The following is a 14,053-nucleotide window of genomic DNA, read 5'->3' as shown; positions in this document are numbered from 1 at the left end:
GCGCCGCAAAAGGCCGCCATTCCCTGCATACCCCTTTTCTCTTTTCATATGCAGATGAGGGTTCCAGCCAACTTTGGCCCACTGCTTGGATGACATCACTGTATGCAAATCCGGCTTCTGCAGACCTTCCCCCAGGAATGCTTGTACTAGTTGTTGCATTTGGTTTGTTGTTTGGGGGTGCTTCAGTATTAGGCAGCCTTCTGCCCTCCCATGTTCATCTGAAAATATGTGTTCTCCCTGCAGTTGTTGTTCCCAGATGAGAGTTCCCTTGTGCTGCCTCAGTTGAATCTCCTTTACTTGACAGAGATGTGCCTGAGCAGCGGCCCTCCCCAGCCCTATCCCAAATCATACTTATTTTGCATAGGAGATATCATGGTAATGAAGACTGTTATCCCAGGGTGAGGTTCATTCATTGCATTCTGGGTATGCTGACCCCTGTGATTTCCCCAAATGTGGGAAACTTGACTGCATTATTTGTGGTAGTGGGGGACTGTGTTTGTGCTTTCCTCTGGTCAGCTCTGGTAGAAGTCAGATTTCTTTGTCTCAGATCTTCCTCTAGCCTTGTTCTTCTTTCGAGAGTTCCCTTGTGCTGACTCAGTTGGATCTCCTTCACTTGACAGGGAAGTGCCCGAGCAGCGACCCTACCCAGCTCTAGCCCAACTCCTACTTACCTGCCAGGTGAGATACTATGATCATGAAGGTGCTTCTCCCAGGGCAAGGCTCACCCATTGCACTCTGGGTGTGCTGCTCTTGCGATTTCCCCAAATGTGGGAAACTTGACTGCATAATTTGTGTTTCCACTGGTCGGCTTTCATATAATTCAGATCTCTTTGTCTCAGGTCTCTCTCCAGCCTAGTTTGCAGTCTGTTTCCACTTCTTTTTTTTTGAGCCCCTCCCTTCTATACCCTTGTGCACTATCCTGACTTCTCCTCCTGTCTGCTTACTTTGTGCCTTCCAATGCACAATGCAAACTACAGGTAGTGCTGCAGGGCCCACAAACTTTTACTTGCATTACAGAGCAGCTCTGGAGCTGTTACAGTGCCAAGCTGCTGCAAGAAATCAGCTTGAATGCTTCAGGGGCTGGGGCATTGCCAACATGAGCCCCACACCGAAGGAGGGTGGGGGTGTTTAATGCGAACTAAGGGTCATCCAAGCGCCGCAAAAGGCCGCCATTCCCTGCATACCCCTTTTGCTCTTTTCATATGCAGATGAGGGTTCCAGCCAACTTTGGCCCACTGCTTGGATGACATCACTGTATGCAAATCCGGCTTCTGCAGACCTTCCCCCAGGAATGCTTGTACTAGTTGTTGCATTTGGTTTGTTGTTTGGGGGTGCTTCAGTATTAGGCAGCCTTCTGCCCTCCCATGTTCATCTGAAAATATGTGTTCTCCCTGCAGTTGTTGTCCCCAGATGAGAGTTCCCTTGTGCTGCCTCAGTTGAATCTCCTTTACTTGACAGAGATGTGCCTGAGCAGCGGCCCTCCCCAGCCCTATCCCAAATCATACTTATTTTGCATAGGAGATATCATGGTAATGAAGACTGTTATCCCAGGGTGAGGTTCATTCATTGCATTCTGGGTATGCTGACCCCTGTGATTTCCCCAAATGTGGGAAACTTGACTGCATTATTTGTGGTAGTGGGGGACTGTGTTTGTGCTTTCCTCTGGTCAGCTCTGGTAAAAGTCAGATTTCTTTGTCTCAGATCTTCCTCTAGCCTTGTTCTTCTTTCGAGAGTTCCCTTGTGCTGACTCAGTTGGATCTCCTTCACTTGACAGGGAAGTGCCCGAGCAGCGACCCTACCCAGCTCTAGCCCAACTCCTACTTACCTGCCAGGTGAGATACTATGATCATGAAGGTGCTTCTCCCAGGGCAAGGCTCACCCATTGCACTCTGGGTGTGCTGCTCTTGCGATTTCCCCAAATGTGGGAAACTTGACTGCATAATTTGTGTTTCCACTGGTCGGCTTTCATATAATTCAGATCTCTTTGTCTCAGGTCTCTCTCCAGCCTAGTTTGCAGTCTGTTTCCACTTCTTTTTTTTTGAGCCCCTCCCTTCTATACCCTTGTGCACTATCCTGACTTCTCCTCCTGTCTGCTTACTTTGTGCCTTCCAATGCACAATGCAAACTACAGGTAGTGCTGCAGGGCCCACACCCTTTTACATGCTTTACAGAGCAGCTCTGGAGCTGTTACAGTGCCCAGCTGCTGCAAGAAATCAGCTTGAATGCTTCAGGGGCTGGGGCATAGCCAACATGAGCCCCACACCGAAGGAGGGTGGAGGTGTTTAATGTGAATTAGGGGTCATCCAAGCGCCGCAAAAGGCCGCCATGCCCTGCACATCCCTTTTTTCTTTTCATATGCAGACGAGGGTTGAAGCCAACTTTGACCCACTGCTTGGATGACATCACCATATGCAAATCCATCTGCTGCAGGCCTTCCCCCAGGAATGCTTGCACTAGTTGTTGCATTTGGTTTGTTGTTTGGGGGTGCTTCAGTATTAGGCAGCCTTCTGCCCTCCCATGTTCATCTGAAAATATGTGTTCTCCCTGCAGTTGTTGTCCCCAGATGAGAGTTCCCTTGTGCTGCCTCAGTTGAATCTCCTTTACTTGACAGAGATGTGCCTGAGCAGCGGCCCTCCCCAGCTCTATCCCCAAATCATACTTATTTTGCATAGGAGATACCATGGTCATGAAGATTGTTCTCCCAGGGTGAGGTTCATTCATTGCATTCTGGGTATGCTGACCCCTGTGATTTCCCCAAATGTGGGAAACTGGACTGCATTATTTGTGGTAGTGAGGGACTGTGTTTGTGCTTTCCTCTGGTCAGCTCTGGTAAAAGTCAGATTTCTTTGTCTCAGATCTTCCTCTAGCCTTGTTCTTCTTTCGAGTTGCTCCCTCGGTGTGGGGCTCATGATGGCTATGCCCCAGCCCCTGAAGCATTCAAGCTGATTTCTTGCAGCAGCTGGGCACTGTAACAGCTCCAAAGCTGCTCTGTAAGGCAAGTAAAAGGGTGTGGGCCCTGCAGCACTACCTGTAGTTTGCATTGTGCGTTGGAAGGCACAAAGTAAGCAGACAGGAGAAGTCAGGGTAGTGCGCAAGGGCATAGAAGGGAGCAACTCAAGAAAAGAAAAGTGGAAACAGACTGCAAATTAGGCTGGAGAGAGACCTGAGACAAAGAGATCTGAATTATACGAGAGCCGACCAGGTGAAACACAAATTATGCAGTCATGTGTCCAACATTTGGGGAAACCGCAGGAGCAGCACACCCAGAGTGCAATGGGTGAGCCTTGCCCTGGGAGAAGCACCTTCATGATCATAGTATCTCACCTGGCAGGTAAGTAGGAGCTGGGCTAGAGCTGGGGAGGGTCGCTGCTCAGGCACCCCCCTGTCAAGTGAAGGAGATCCAACTGAGGCAGCACAAGGGAACTCTCGAAAGAAGAACAAGGCTAGAGGAAGATCTGAGACAAAGAAATCTGACTTTTACCAGAGCTGACCAGAGGAAAGCACAAACACAGTCCCTCACTACCACAAATAATGCAGTCCAGTTTCCCACATTTGGGGAAATCACAGGGGTCAGCATACCCAGAATGCAATGAATGAACCTCACCCTGGGAAAACAATCTTCATGACCATGGTATCTCCTATGCAAAATAAGTATGATTTGGGATAGAGCTGGGGAGGGCCGCTGCTCAGGCACATCTCTGTCAAGTAAAGGAGATTCAACTGAGGCAGCACAAGGGAACTCTCATCTGGGGACAACAACTGCAGGGAGAACACATATTTTCAGATGAACATGGGAGGGCAGAAGGCTGCCTAATACTGAAGCACCCCCAAACAACAAACCAAATGCAACAACTAGTGCAAGCATTCCTGGGGGAAGGCCTGCAGCAGATGGATTTGCATATGGTGATGTCATCCAAGCAGTGGGTCAAAGTTGGCTTCAACCCTCGTCTGCATATGAATAGAGAAGAGGGGCGTGCAGGGCATGGCGGCCTTTTGCGGCGCTTGGATGACCCCTAGTTCGCATTAAACACCTCCACCCTCCTTCGGTGTGGGGCTCATGTTGGCTATGCCCCAGCCCCTGAAGCATTCAAGCTGATTTCTTGCAGCAGCTGGGCACTGTAACAGCTCCAGAGCTGCTCTGTAAGGCAAGTAAAAGGGTGTGGGCCATGCAGCACTAGCTGTAGTTCGCATTGTGCGTTGGAAGGCACAAAGTAAGCAGACGGGAGAAGTCAGGATAGTGCGCAAGGGCATAGAAGGGAGCGGCTCAAGAAAAGAGAAGTGGAAACAGACAGCAAACTAGGCTGGAGAGAGACCTGAGACAAAGACATCTGAATTATACGAGAGCCGACCAGGGGAAACACAAATTATGCAGTCAAGTTTCCCACATTTGGGGAAATCACAGGGGCAGCACACCCAGAGTGCGATGGGTGAGCCTTGCCCTGGGAGAAGCACCTACATGATCATAGTATCTCACCTGGCAGGTAAGTAGGAGTTGGGCTAGAGCTGGGGAGGGTCGCTGCTCGGGCACCCCCCTGTCAAGTGAAGGAGATCCAACTGAGGCAGCACAAGGGAACTCTCGAAAGAAGAACAAGGCTAGAGGAAGATCTGAGACAAAGAAATCTGACTTTTACCAGAGCTGACCAGAGGAAAGCACAAACACAGTCCCCCACTACCACAAATAATGCAGTCAAGTTTCCCACATTTGGGGAAATCACAGGGGTCAGCATACCCAGAATGCAAAGAATGAACCTCAATCTGGGAGAACAATCTTCATGACCATGGTATCTCCTATGCAAAATAAGTATGATTTGGGATAGAGCTGGGGAGGGCCGCTGCTCAGGCACATCTCTGTCAAGTAAAGGAGATTCAACTGAGGCAGCACAAGGGAACTCTCATCTGGGGACAACAACTGCAGGGAGAACACATATTTTCAGATGAACATGGGAGGGCAGAAGGCTGCCTAATACTGAAGCACCCCCAAACAACAAACCAAATGCAACAACTAGTGCAAGCATTCCTGGGGGAAGGCCTGCAGCAGATGGATTTGCATATGGTGATGTCATCCAAGCAGTGGGTCAAAGTTGGCTTCAACCCTCGTCTGCATATGAATAGAAAAAAGGGATGTGCAGGGCATGGCGGCCTTTTGCGGCGCTTGGATGACCCCTAATTCACATTAAACACCTCCACCCTCCTTCGGTGTGGTGCTCATGTTGGCTATGCCCCAGCCCCTGAAGCATTCAAGCTGATTTCTTGCAGCAGCTGGGCACTGTAACAGCTCCAGAGCTGCTCTGTAAAGCATGTAAAAGGGTGTGGGCCCTGCAGCACTACCTGTAGTTTGCATTGACGTTGGAAGGCACAAAGTAAGCAGACAGGAGAGGTCATAATAGTGCGCAAGGGCATAGAAGGGAGCGGCTCAAGAAAAGAGAAGTGGAAACAGACAGCAAACTAGGCTGGAGAGAGACCTGAGACAAAGAGATCTGAATTATACGAGAGCCGACCAGGGGAAACACAAATTATGCAGTCAAGTTTCCCACATTTGGGGAAATCGCAAGAGCAGCACACCCAGAGTGCAATGGGTGAGCCTTGCCCTGGGAGAAGCACCTTCATGATCATAGTATCTCACCTGGCAGGTAAGTAGGAGTTGGGCTAGAGCTGGGTAGGGTCGCTGCTCGGGCACTTCCCTGTCAAGTGAAGGAGATCCAACTGAGTCAGCACAAGGGTACTCTCGAAAGAAGAACAAGGCTAGAGGAAGATCTGAGACAAATAAATCTGACTTTTACCAGAGCTGACCAGAGGAAAGCACAAACACAGTCCCCCACTACCACAAATAATGAAGTCGAGTTTCCCACATTTGGGGAAATCACAGGGGTCAGCATACCCAGAATGCAATGAATGAACCTCACCCTGGGATAACAGTCTTCATTACCATGATATCTCCTATGCAAAATAAGTATGATTTGGGATAGGGCTGGGGAGGGCCGCTGCTCAGGCACATCTCTGTCAAGTAAAGGAGATTCAACTGAGGCAGCACAAGGGAACTCTCATCTGGGGACAACAACTGCAGGGAGAACACATATTTTCAGATGAACATGGGAGGGCAGAAGGCTGCCTAATACTGAAGCACCCCCAAACAACAAACCAAATGCAACAACTAGTACAAGCATTCCTGGGGGAAGGTCTGCAGAAGACGGATTTGCATACAGTGATGTCATCCAAGCAGTGGGCCAAAGTTGGCTGGAACCCTCATCTGCATATGAAAAGAGAAAAGGGGTATGCAGGGAATGGCGGCCTTTTGCGGCGCTTAGATGACCCTTAGTTCGCATTAAACACCCCCACCCTCCTTCGGTGTGGGGCTCATGTTGGCAATGCCCCAGCCCCTGAAGCATTCAAGCTGATTTCTTGCAGCAGCTTGGCACTGTAACAGCTCCAGAGCTGCTCTGTAATGCAAGTAAAAGTTTGTGGGCCCTGCAGCACTACCTGTAGTTTGCATTGTGCATTGGAAGGCACAAAGTAAGCAGACAGGAGGAGAAGTCAGGATAGTGCACAAGGGTATAGAAGGGAGGGGCTCAAAAAAAAAAGAAGTGGAAACAGACTGCAAACTAGGCTGGAGAGAGACCTGAGACAAAGAGATCTGAATTATATGAAAGCCGACCAGTGGAAACACAAATTATGCAGTCAAGTTTCCCACATTTGGGGAAATCACAGGGGCAGCACACCCAGAGTGCAATGGGTGAGCCTTGCCCTGGGAGAAGCACCTTCATGATCATAGTATCTCACCTGGCAGGTAAGTAGGAGTTGGGCTAGAGCTGGGGAGGGTCGCTGCTTGGGCACCCCCCTGTCAAGTAAAGGAGATCCAACTGAGGCAGCACAAGGGAACTCTCGAAAGAAGAACAAGGCTAGAGGAAGATCTGAGACAAAGAAATCTGACTTTTACCAGAGCTGACCAGAGGAAAGCACAAACACAGTCCCCCACTACCACAAATAATGCAGTCAAGTTTCCCACATTTGGGGAAATCACAGGAGTCAGCATACCCAGAATGCAATGAATGAACCTCACCCTGGGAGAACAATCTTCATGACCATGGTATCTCCTATGCAAAATAAGTATGATTTGGGATAGGGCTGGGGAGGGCCGATGCTCAGGCACATCTCTGTCAAGTAAAGAAGATTCAACTGAGGCAGCACAAGGGAACTCTCATCTGGGGACAACAACTGCAGGGAGAACACATATTTTCAGATGAACATGGGAGGGCAGAAGGCTGCCTAATACTGAAGCACCCCCAAACAACAAACCAAATGCAACAACTAGTGCAAGCATTCCTGGGGGAAGGCCTGCAGCAGATGGATTTGCATATGGTGATGTCATCCAAGCAGTGGGTCAAAGTTGGCTTCAACCCTCGTCTGCATATGAAAAGAGAAAAGGGGCATGCAGGGCATGGCGGCCTTTTGCGGCGCTTGGATGACCTATAGTTCGCATTAAACACCTCCACCCTCCTTCGGTGCGGGGCTCATGTTGGCTATGCCCCAGCCCCTGAAGCATTCAAGCTGATTTCTTGCAGAAGCTGGGCACTGTAACAACTCCAGAGCTGCTCTGTATGGCAAGTAATAGGGTGTGGGCCCTGCAGCACTACCTGTAGTTCGCATTGTGCGTTGGAAGGCACAAAGTAAGCAGATGGGAGAAGTCAGGATAGTGCGCAAGGGCATAGAAGGGAGCGGCTCAAGAAAAGAGAAGTGGAAACAGACAGCAAACTAGGCTGGAGAGCTCTTCTGTCTATATTTTGCAAACCTGCTCTTGTCCTCTCCAGCTGCTCCATGTAGATTTGACGTCTGGAAAGGTGCATAACCCACTGACAAGCAGGCACACTCCTGCATGAGTTTTCTCTCTCACTAGCTGGATGATACACAATCATTTGCATGTGCTCCACCTCCGACACACCACCCACCCAACCACCCAGTGACCAGAGCCACCCACAAGCCAACTGGCTCCGTGATTTAATTTGCACAGTGTAGTCATCCAGGCAGCATGTCCTTCTCAATGGAAGGATCTCTGGTTCCATGGAATCTTCCACATTGGAATGCTGCGGAATAAAAGGATTTAAATATTCAGCTTGCTAGCATTCAATGTACCTGCGGCTTGGCTTTAGCACATGGGTCTTCATCCTGTGGCCCTCCAGCTGCTGTGAAACTACACATCCCAGCATGCCCTGCCACAGTTTTGCTATTAAGGTATGCTAAAACTGAGGCAGGGCATGCTGGGATGTGTAGTTCCACAGCAGCTGGAGGGTCGCAGGTTGAAGACCCATGTTCTAGCATGCCTGTTCTATGATGCATGTACCGTGATGTCACAATCAGCTTGGAATGGGGTGTCTAGCAGGCATTTGCTGACAGCCACTTGAGGGAGACACACATCAGGAGATGCAGCATATCGGAGGTCTTCGATGCCTTTCCAGCAAATGCACACCACCTGCTGCTGGTCTGGACACAAAACAATGCCCACAATCGAAGTCCCAAAATGCCCAACTACAGGATTCATGTAAGTAGTGAATTTAGGAATGAATTTAGAAGTAGGAAATTAAGTTAGTTCACAAGTACATTCAAATTCAGATCTAAAGTCTAGGTAGGCCTCACGTCCTGGCAGCCCCCAGCACTTAAAAATGCCTTGATTAGAGGTAGAGAATTAAATGTAGATAAAAAGTAGACACAAAATAAGACTCCACAGAGCAGTTATCAGGTGTCTTTATCAATTGTTGCATTTAAAAAATCAAGCAATTAGGGAACACAATGTTGCAACAATGTAACCCTATTTGCAAAATAGTACTGAATAAGTTTGTCGATGTAAGACATTTGCAAAGGCGCATCCAAAACACGCTGGAAAATGCAACTGAATCTGTTTTTGGAGGCTAGAATAGGAAATGTGCATCGGTCCTACAAGTACTGAAAGCTCTTCTACCATCTCCCTTTTCTGAAAAGCCATTTAATATATGGTTCCCAGATAGGGGACATATCAGATATTGCCTTTCAAAAGCAGCAAATATCATACCACTTCTATTGCCATCAAAGATAAACATTGATTGTTTTCAGATATTGGATTGAAAAAGCAGTCTTTATTGACATAAAGAAGCAAAAAAACATACATAAACATTACACACATAAGTACTGTGTTGCAGCACAGATAAAACACAATACAAATGCTGTCGGTATAGTACAGTTCAAGAACTACAGCACAGGCCAGCCTACACTATAAATCATGAACTGCACTATACATTTAAACAATACAATAATACAACAGTTAATAAGGCTATGGGTGTGGAGTGTAAGAGGGTGAGGGAATCACAAGCCCGAAGCTTTATTGAAAGACAGACACATATAAAGGGAGGATTAATAAATACAAAGATATCCTTTACTATAGAATGTAGTCCAATCCGGTCTTTCAACTCTTCCACAACTTAAAAACGGATAGTGTTCCCAAGCCTTCCATCCTGGAATATCTTCAGTCTCTCGCCAATGAAGAAAACAATCCCTCCAGCAGACTCTTCAACCACGATACAAGATCACAGCCAAAAGGGCGAGAAGCAACTACACTTTTGTTTAACCAAAATAGCTAAAACTTAGTGGAGGAAAGTGCAGTGCACCAAAACATAAGCTGACACAATCATGGAGAATGCGCCAGCATATATGCTCTTCTATCTATATTTTGCAAACCTGCTCTTGTCCCCTCCAGCTGCTCCATGTAGATTTGACGTCTGGCAAGGTGCATAACCCACTGACAAGCAGGCACACTCCTGCATGAGTTTTCACTCTCACTAGCTGGATGATACACATTCATTTGCATGTGCTCCACCTCCGACACACCGCCCACCCAACCACCCAGTCACCAGAGCCACCCACAAGCCAACTGGCTCCGTGACTTAATTTGCTCAGTGCAGTCATCCAGGCAGCATGTCCTTCTCAATGGAATAATCTCTGGTTCCATGGAATCTTCCGCATTGGAATGCTGCGGAACAAAAAGGATTTAAACATTCAGCTTGCTAGCATTCAATGTACCTGCGGCTTGGCTCTAGCACATGGGTCTTCATCCTGTGGCCCTCCAGCTGCTGTGAAACTACACATCCCAGCATGCCCTGCCACAGTTTTGCTATTAAGGTATGCTAAAACTGAGGCAGGGCATGCTGGGATGTGTAGTTCCACAGCAGCTGGAGGGTCGCAGGTTGAAGACCCATGTTCTAGCATGCCTGTTCTATGATGCATGTTCCGTGATGTCACAATCAGCTTGGAATGGGGTATCTAGCAGGCATTTGCTGACAGCCACTTGAGGTAGACACACATCAGGAGATGCAGCATATCGGAGGTCTTCGATGCCTTTCCAGCAAATGCACACCACCTGCTGCTGGTCTGGACACAAAACAATGCCCACAATCGAAGTCCCAAAATGCCCAACTACAGGATTCATGTAAGTAGTGAATTTAGGAATGAATTTAGAAGTAGGAAATTAAGTTAGTTCACAAGTACATTCAAATTCAGATCTAAAGTCTAGGTAGGCCTCACGTCCTGGCAGCCCCCAGCATTTAAAAATGCCTTGATTAGAGGTAGGGAATTAAATGTAGATAAGAAGTAGACGCAAAATAAGACTCCACAGAGCAGTTATCAGGTGTCTTTATCAATTGTTGCATTTAAAAAATCAAGCAATTAGGGAACACAATGTTGCAACAATGTAACCCTATTTGCAAAATAGTACTAAATAAGTTTGTCGATGTAAGACATTTGCAAAGGCGCATTTAAAACACACTGGAAAATGCAACTGAATCTGTTTTTGGAGGCTAGAATAGGAAATGTGCATCGGTCCAACAAGTACTGAAAGCTCTTCTACCATCTTCCTTTTCTGAAAAGCCATTTAATATATGGTTCCCAGATAGGGGACATATCAGATATTGCCTTTCAAAAGCAGCAAATATCATACCACTTCTATTGCCATCAAAGATAAACATTGATTGTTTTCAGATATTGGATTGAAAAAGCAGTCTTTATTGACATAAAGAAGCAAAAAAACATACATAAACATTACACACATAAGTACTGTGTTGCAGCACAGCCAAAACACAATACAAATGCTGTCGGTATAGTACAGTTCAAGAACTACAGCACAGGCCAGCCTACACTATAAATCATGAACTGCACTATACATTTAAACTATACAATAATACAACAGTTAATAAGGCTATGTGTGTGGAGTGTAAGAGGGTGAGGGAATCACAAGACCGAAGCTTTATTGTAACACAGACACATATAAGGGGAGGGGCAATAAATAGAAAGGTATCCTTTACTATAGAATGTAGTCCAATCCGACCTCTGTGCTCTTCCACAACTGAAAAACGGATAGTGTTCCCAAGCCTTCCATCCTGGAATATCTTTGGTCTTTCGCCAATGAAGAAAACAATCCCTCCCTCCAGCAGACCCTTCAACCACGATACAAGATCACAGCCAAAAGGCCGAGAAGCAACTACACTTGAGCTTAACAAAAATGGCTAAAACTTAGTGGAGGAAAGTGCAGTGCACCAAAACATAAGCTGACACAATCATGGAGAATGTGCCAGCAGATATGCTCTTCTATCTATATTTTGCAAACCTGCTCTTGTCCCCTCCAGCTGCTCTATGTAGATTTGACGTCTGGCAAGGTGCATAACCCACTGACAAGCAGGCACACTCCTGCATGAGTTTTCTCTCTCACTAGCTGGATGATACACAATCATTTGCATGTGCTCCACCTCCGACACACCACCCACCCAACCACCCAGTCACCAGAGCCACCCACAAACCAACTGGCTCCGTGATTTAATTTGCACAGTGTAGTCATCCAGGCAGCATGTCCTTCTCAATGGAAGGATCTCTGGTTCCATGGAATCTTCCACATTGGAATGCTGAGGAACAAAAAGGATTTAAATATTCAGCTTGCTAGCATTCAATGTACCTGCGGCTTGGCTCTAGCACATGGGTCTTCATCCTGTGGCCCTCCAGCTGCTGTGAAACTACACATCCCAGCATGCCCTGCCACAGTTTTGCTATTAAGGTATGCTAAAACTGAGGCAGGGCATGCTGGGATGTGTAGTTCCACAGCAGCTGGAGGGTCGCAGGTTGAAGACCCATGTTCTAGCATGCCTGTTCTATGATGCATGTACCGTGATGTCACAATCAGCTTGGAATGGGGTGTCTAGCAGGCATTTGCTGACAGACACTTGAGGGAGACACACATCAGGAGATGCAGCATATCGGAGGTCTTCGATGCCTTTCCAGCAAATGCACACCACCTGCTGCTGGTCTGGACACAAAACAATGCCCACAATCGAAGTCCCAAAATGCCCAACTACAGGATTCATGTAAGTAGTGGATTTAGGAATGAATTTAGAAGTAGGAAATTAAGTTAGTTCACAAGTACATTCAAATTCAGATCTAAAGTCTAGGTAGGCCTCACGTCCTGGCAGCCCCCAGCATTTAAAAATGCCTTGATTAGAGGTAGAGAATTAAATGTAGATAAGAAGTAGACACAAAATAAGACTCCACAGAGCAGTTATCAGCTGTCTTTATCAATTGTTGCATTTAAAAAATCAAGCAATTAGGGAACACAATGTTGCAACAATGTAACCCTATTTGCAAAATAGTACTAAATAAGTTTGTCGATGTAAGACATTTGCAAAGGCGCATCCAAAACACGCTGGAAAATGCAACTGAATCTGTTTTTGGAGGCTAGAATAGGAAATGAGCATCGGTCCTACAAGTACTGAAAGCTCTTCTCCCATCTCCCTTTTCTGAAAAGCCATTTAATATATGGTTCCCAGATAGGGGACATATCAGATATTGCCTTTAAAAAGCAGCAAATATCATACCACTTCTATTGCCATCAAAGATAAACATTGATTGTTTTCAGATATTGGATTGAAAAAGCAGTCTTTATTGACATAAAGAAGCAAAAAAACATACATAAACATTACACACATAAGTACCGTGTTGCAGCACAGCCAAAACACAATACAAATGCTGTCGGTATAGTACAGTTCAAGAACTACAGCACAGGCCAGCCTACACTATAAATCATGAACTGCACTATACATTTAAACAATACAATAATACAACAGTTAATAAGGCTATGGGTGTGGAGTGTAAGAGGGTGAAGGAATCACAAGCCCGAAGCTTTATTGAAAGACAGACACATATAAATGGAGGATTAATAAATACAAAGATATCCTTTACTATAGAATGTAGTCCAATCCGGTCTTTCAACTCTTCCACAACTGAAAAACGGATAGTGTTCCCAAGCCTTCCATCCTGGAATATCTTCAGTCTCTCGCCAATGAAGAAAACAATCCCTCCAGCAGACTCTTCAACCACGATACAAGATCACAGCCAAAAGGGCGAGAAGCAACTACACTTGCGTTTAACCAAAATGGCTAAAACTTAGTGAAGGAAAGTGCAGTGCACCAAAACATAAGCTGACACAATCATGGAGAATGCGCCAGCATATATGCTCTTCTATCTATATTTTGCAAACCTGCTCTTGTCCCCTCCAGCTGCTCCATGTAGATTTGACGCCTGGTAAGGTGCATAACCCACTGACAAGCAGGCACACTCCTGCATGAGTTTTCACTCTCACTAGCTGGATGATACACATTCATTTGCATGTGCTCCACCTCCGACACACAGCCCACCCAACCACCCAGTCACCAGAGCCACCCACAAGCCAACTGGCTCCGTGATTTAATTTGCACAGTGCAGTCATCAAGGCAGCATGTCCTTCTCAATGGAATAATCTCTGGTTCCATGGAATCTTCCGCATTGGAATGCTGCGGAACAAAAATGATTTAAACATTCAGCTTGCTAGCATTCAATGTACCTGCGGCTTGGCTCTAGCACATGGGTCTTCATCCTGTGGCTCTCCAGCTGCTGTGAAACTACACATCCCAGCATGCCCTGCCACAGTTTTGCTATTAAGGTATGCTAAAACTGAGGCAGGGCATGCTGGTATATGTAGTTCCACAGCAGCTGGAGGGTCGCAGGTTGAAGA

At 46.7% G+C, this 14,053-nt stretch overlaps 13 non-coding genes across 13 annotated transcripts; 5 read left to right on the top strand and 8 right to left on the bottom strand.

Annotated features, from left to right (window-relative positions):
- Positions 1 to 347: 347 nt before the first annotated feature.
- On the top strand, positions 348 to 511 carry LOC134899110 (U1 spliceosomal RNA). Its single transcript, XR_010172793.1, has one exon. It is a non-coding gene; the product is annotated as a U1 spliceosomal RNA (small nuclear RNA).
- A 152-nt stretch (positions 512 to 663) lies between these two features.
- On the top strand, positions 664 to 826 carry LOC134899327 (U1 spliceosomal RNA). Its single transcript, XR_010173007.1, has one exon. It is a non-coding gene; the product is annotated as a U1 spliceosomal RNA (small nuclear RNA).
- Positions 827 to 1,501: 675 nt separating this feature from the next.
- On the top strand, positions 1,502 to 1,665 carry LOC134899109 (U1 spliceosomal RNA). The gene has a single exon (XR_010172792.1). It is a non-coding gene; the product is annotated as a U1 spliceosomal RNA (small nuclear RNA).
- A 152-nt stretch (positions 1,666 to 1,817) lies between these two features.
- LOC134899326 (U1 spliceosomal RNA) lies at positions 1,818 to 1,980 on the top strand. The gene has a single exon (XR_010173006.1). It is a non-coding gene; the product is annotated as a U1 spliceosomal RNA (small nuclear RNA).
- A 675-nt stretch (positions 1,981 to 2,655) lies between these two features.
- Positions 2,656 to 2,819, top strand: LOC134898936 (U1 spliceosomal RNA). Its single transcript, XR_010172625.1, has one exon. It is a non-coding gene; the product is annotated as a U1 spliceosomal RNA (small nuclear RNA).
- Positions 2,820 to 3,176: 357 nt separating this feature from the next.
- Positions 3,177 to 3,339, bottom strand: LOC134899607 (U1 spliceosomal RNA). Its single transcript, XR_010173260.1, has one exon. It is a non-coding gene; the product is annotated as a U1 spliceosomal RNA (small nuclear RNA).
- Positions 3,340 to 3,491: 152 nt separating this feature from the next.
- LOC134898966 (U1 spliceosomal RNA) lies at positions 3,492 to 3,655 on the bottom strand. The gene has a single exon (XR_010172654.1). It is a non-coding gene; the product is annotated as a U1 spliceosomal RNA (small nuclear RNA).
- Positions 3,656 to 4,326: 671 nt separating this feature from the next.
- LOC134899479 (U1 spliceosomal RNA) lies at positions 4,327 to 4,489 on the bottom strand. The gene has a single exon (XR_010173151.1). It is a non-coding gene; the product is annotated as a U1 spliceosomal RNA (small nuclear RNA).
- A 152-nt stretch (positions 4,490 to 4,641) lies between these two features.
- Positions 4,642 to 4,805, bottom strand: LOC134899140 (U1 spliceosomal RNA). The gene has a single exon (XR_010172822.1). It is a non-coding gene; the product is annotated as a U1 spliceosomal RNA (small nuclear RNA).
- Positions 4,806 to 5,475: 670 nt separating this feature from the next.
- LOC134899280 (U1 spliceosomal RNA) lies at positions 5,476 to 5,638 on the bottom strand. The gene has a single exon (XR_010172960.1). It is a non-coding gene; the product is annotated as a U1 spliceosomal RNA (small nuclear RNA).
- A 152-nt stretch (positions 5,639 to 5,790) lies between these two features.
- LOC134899162 (U1 spliceosomal RNA) lies at positions 5,791 to 5,954 on the bottom strand. The gene has a single exon (XR_010172845.1). It is a non-coding gene; the product is annotated as a U1 spliceosomal RNA (small nuclear RNA).
- A 675-nt stretch (positions 5,955 to 6,629) lies between these two features.
- LOC134899266 (U1 spliceosomal RNA) lies at positions 6,630 to 6,792 on the bottom strand. Its single transcript, XR_010172946.1, has one exon. It is a non-coding gene; the product is annotated as a U1 spliceosomal RNA (small nuclear RNA).
- A 152-nt stretch (positions 6,793 to 6,944) lies between these two features.
- Positions 6,945 to 7,108, bottom strand: LOC134898863 (U1 spliceosomal RNA). The gene has a single exon (XR_010172551.1). It is a non-coding gene; the product is annotated as a U1 spliceosomal RNA (small nuclear RNA).
- Positions 7,109 to 14,053: the final 6,945 nt, after the last annotated feature.

The sequence above is a fragment of the Pseudophryne corroboree genome, chromosome 3 (genome assembly GCF_028390025.1).
Source record: "Pseudophryne corroboree isolate aPseCor3 chromosome 3, aPseCor3.hap2, whole genome shotgun sequence".
Classification (NCBI taxonomy): domain Eukaryota; kingdom Metazoa; phylum Chordata; class Amphibia; order Anura; family Myobatrachidae; genus Pseudophryne; species Pseudophryne corroboree.
The sequence above is the reverse complement of the archived record's forward strand: the minus strand, read 5'-3'. Positions and strand labels throughout refer to the sequence as shown.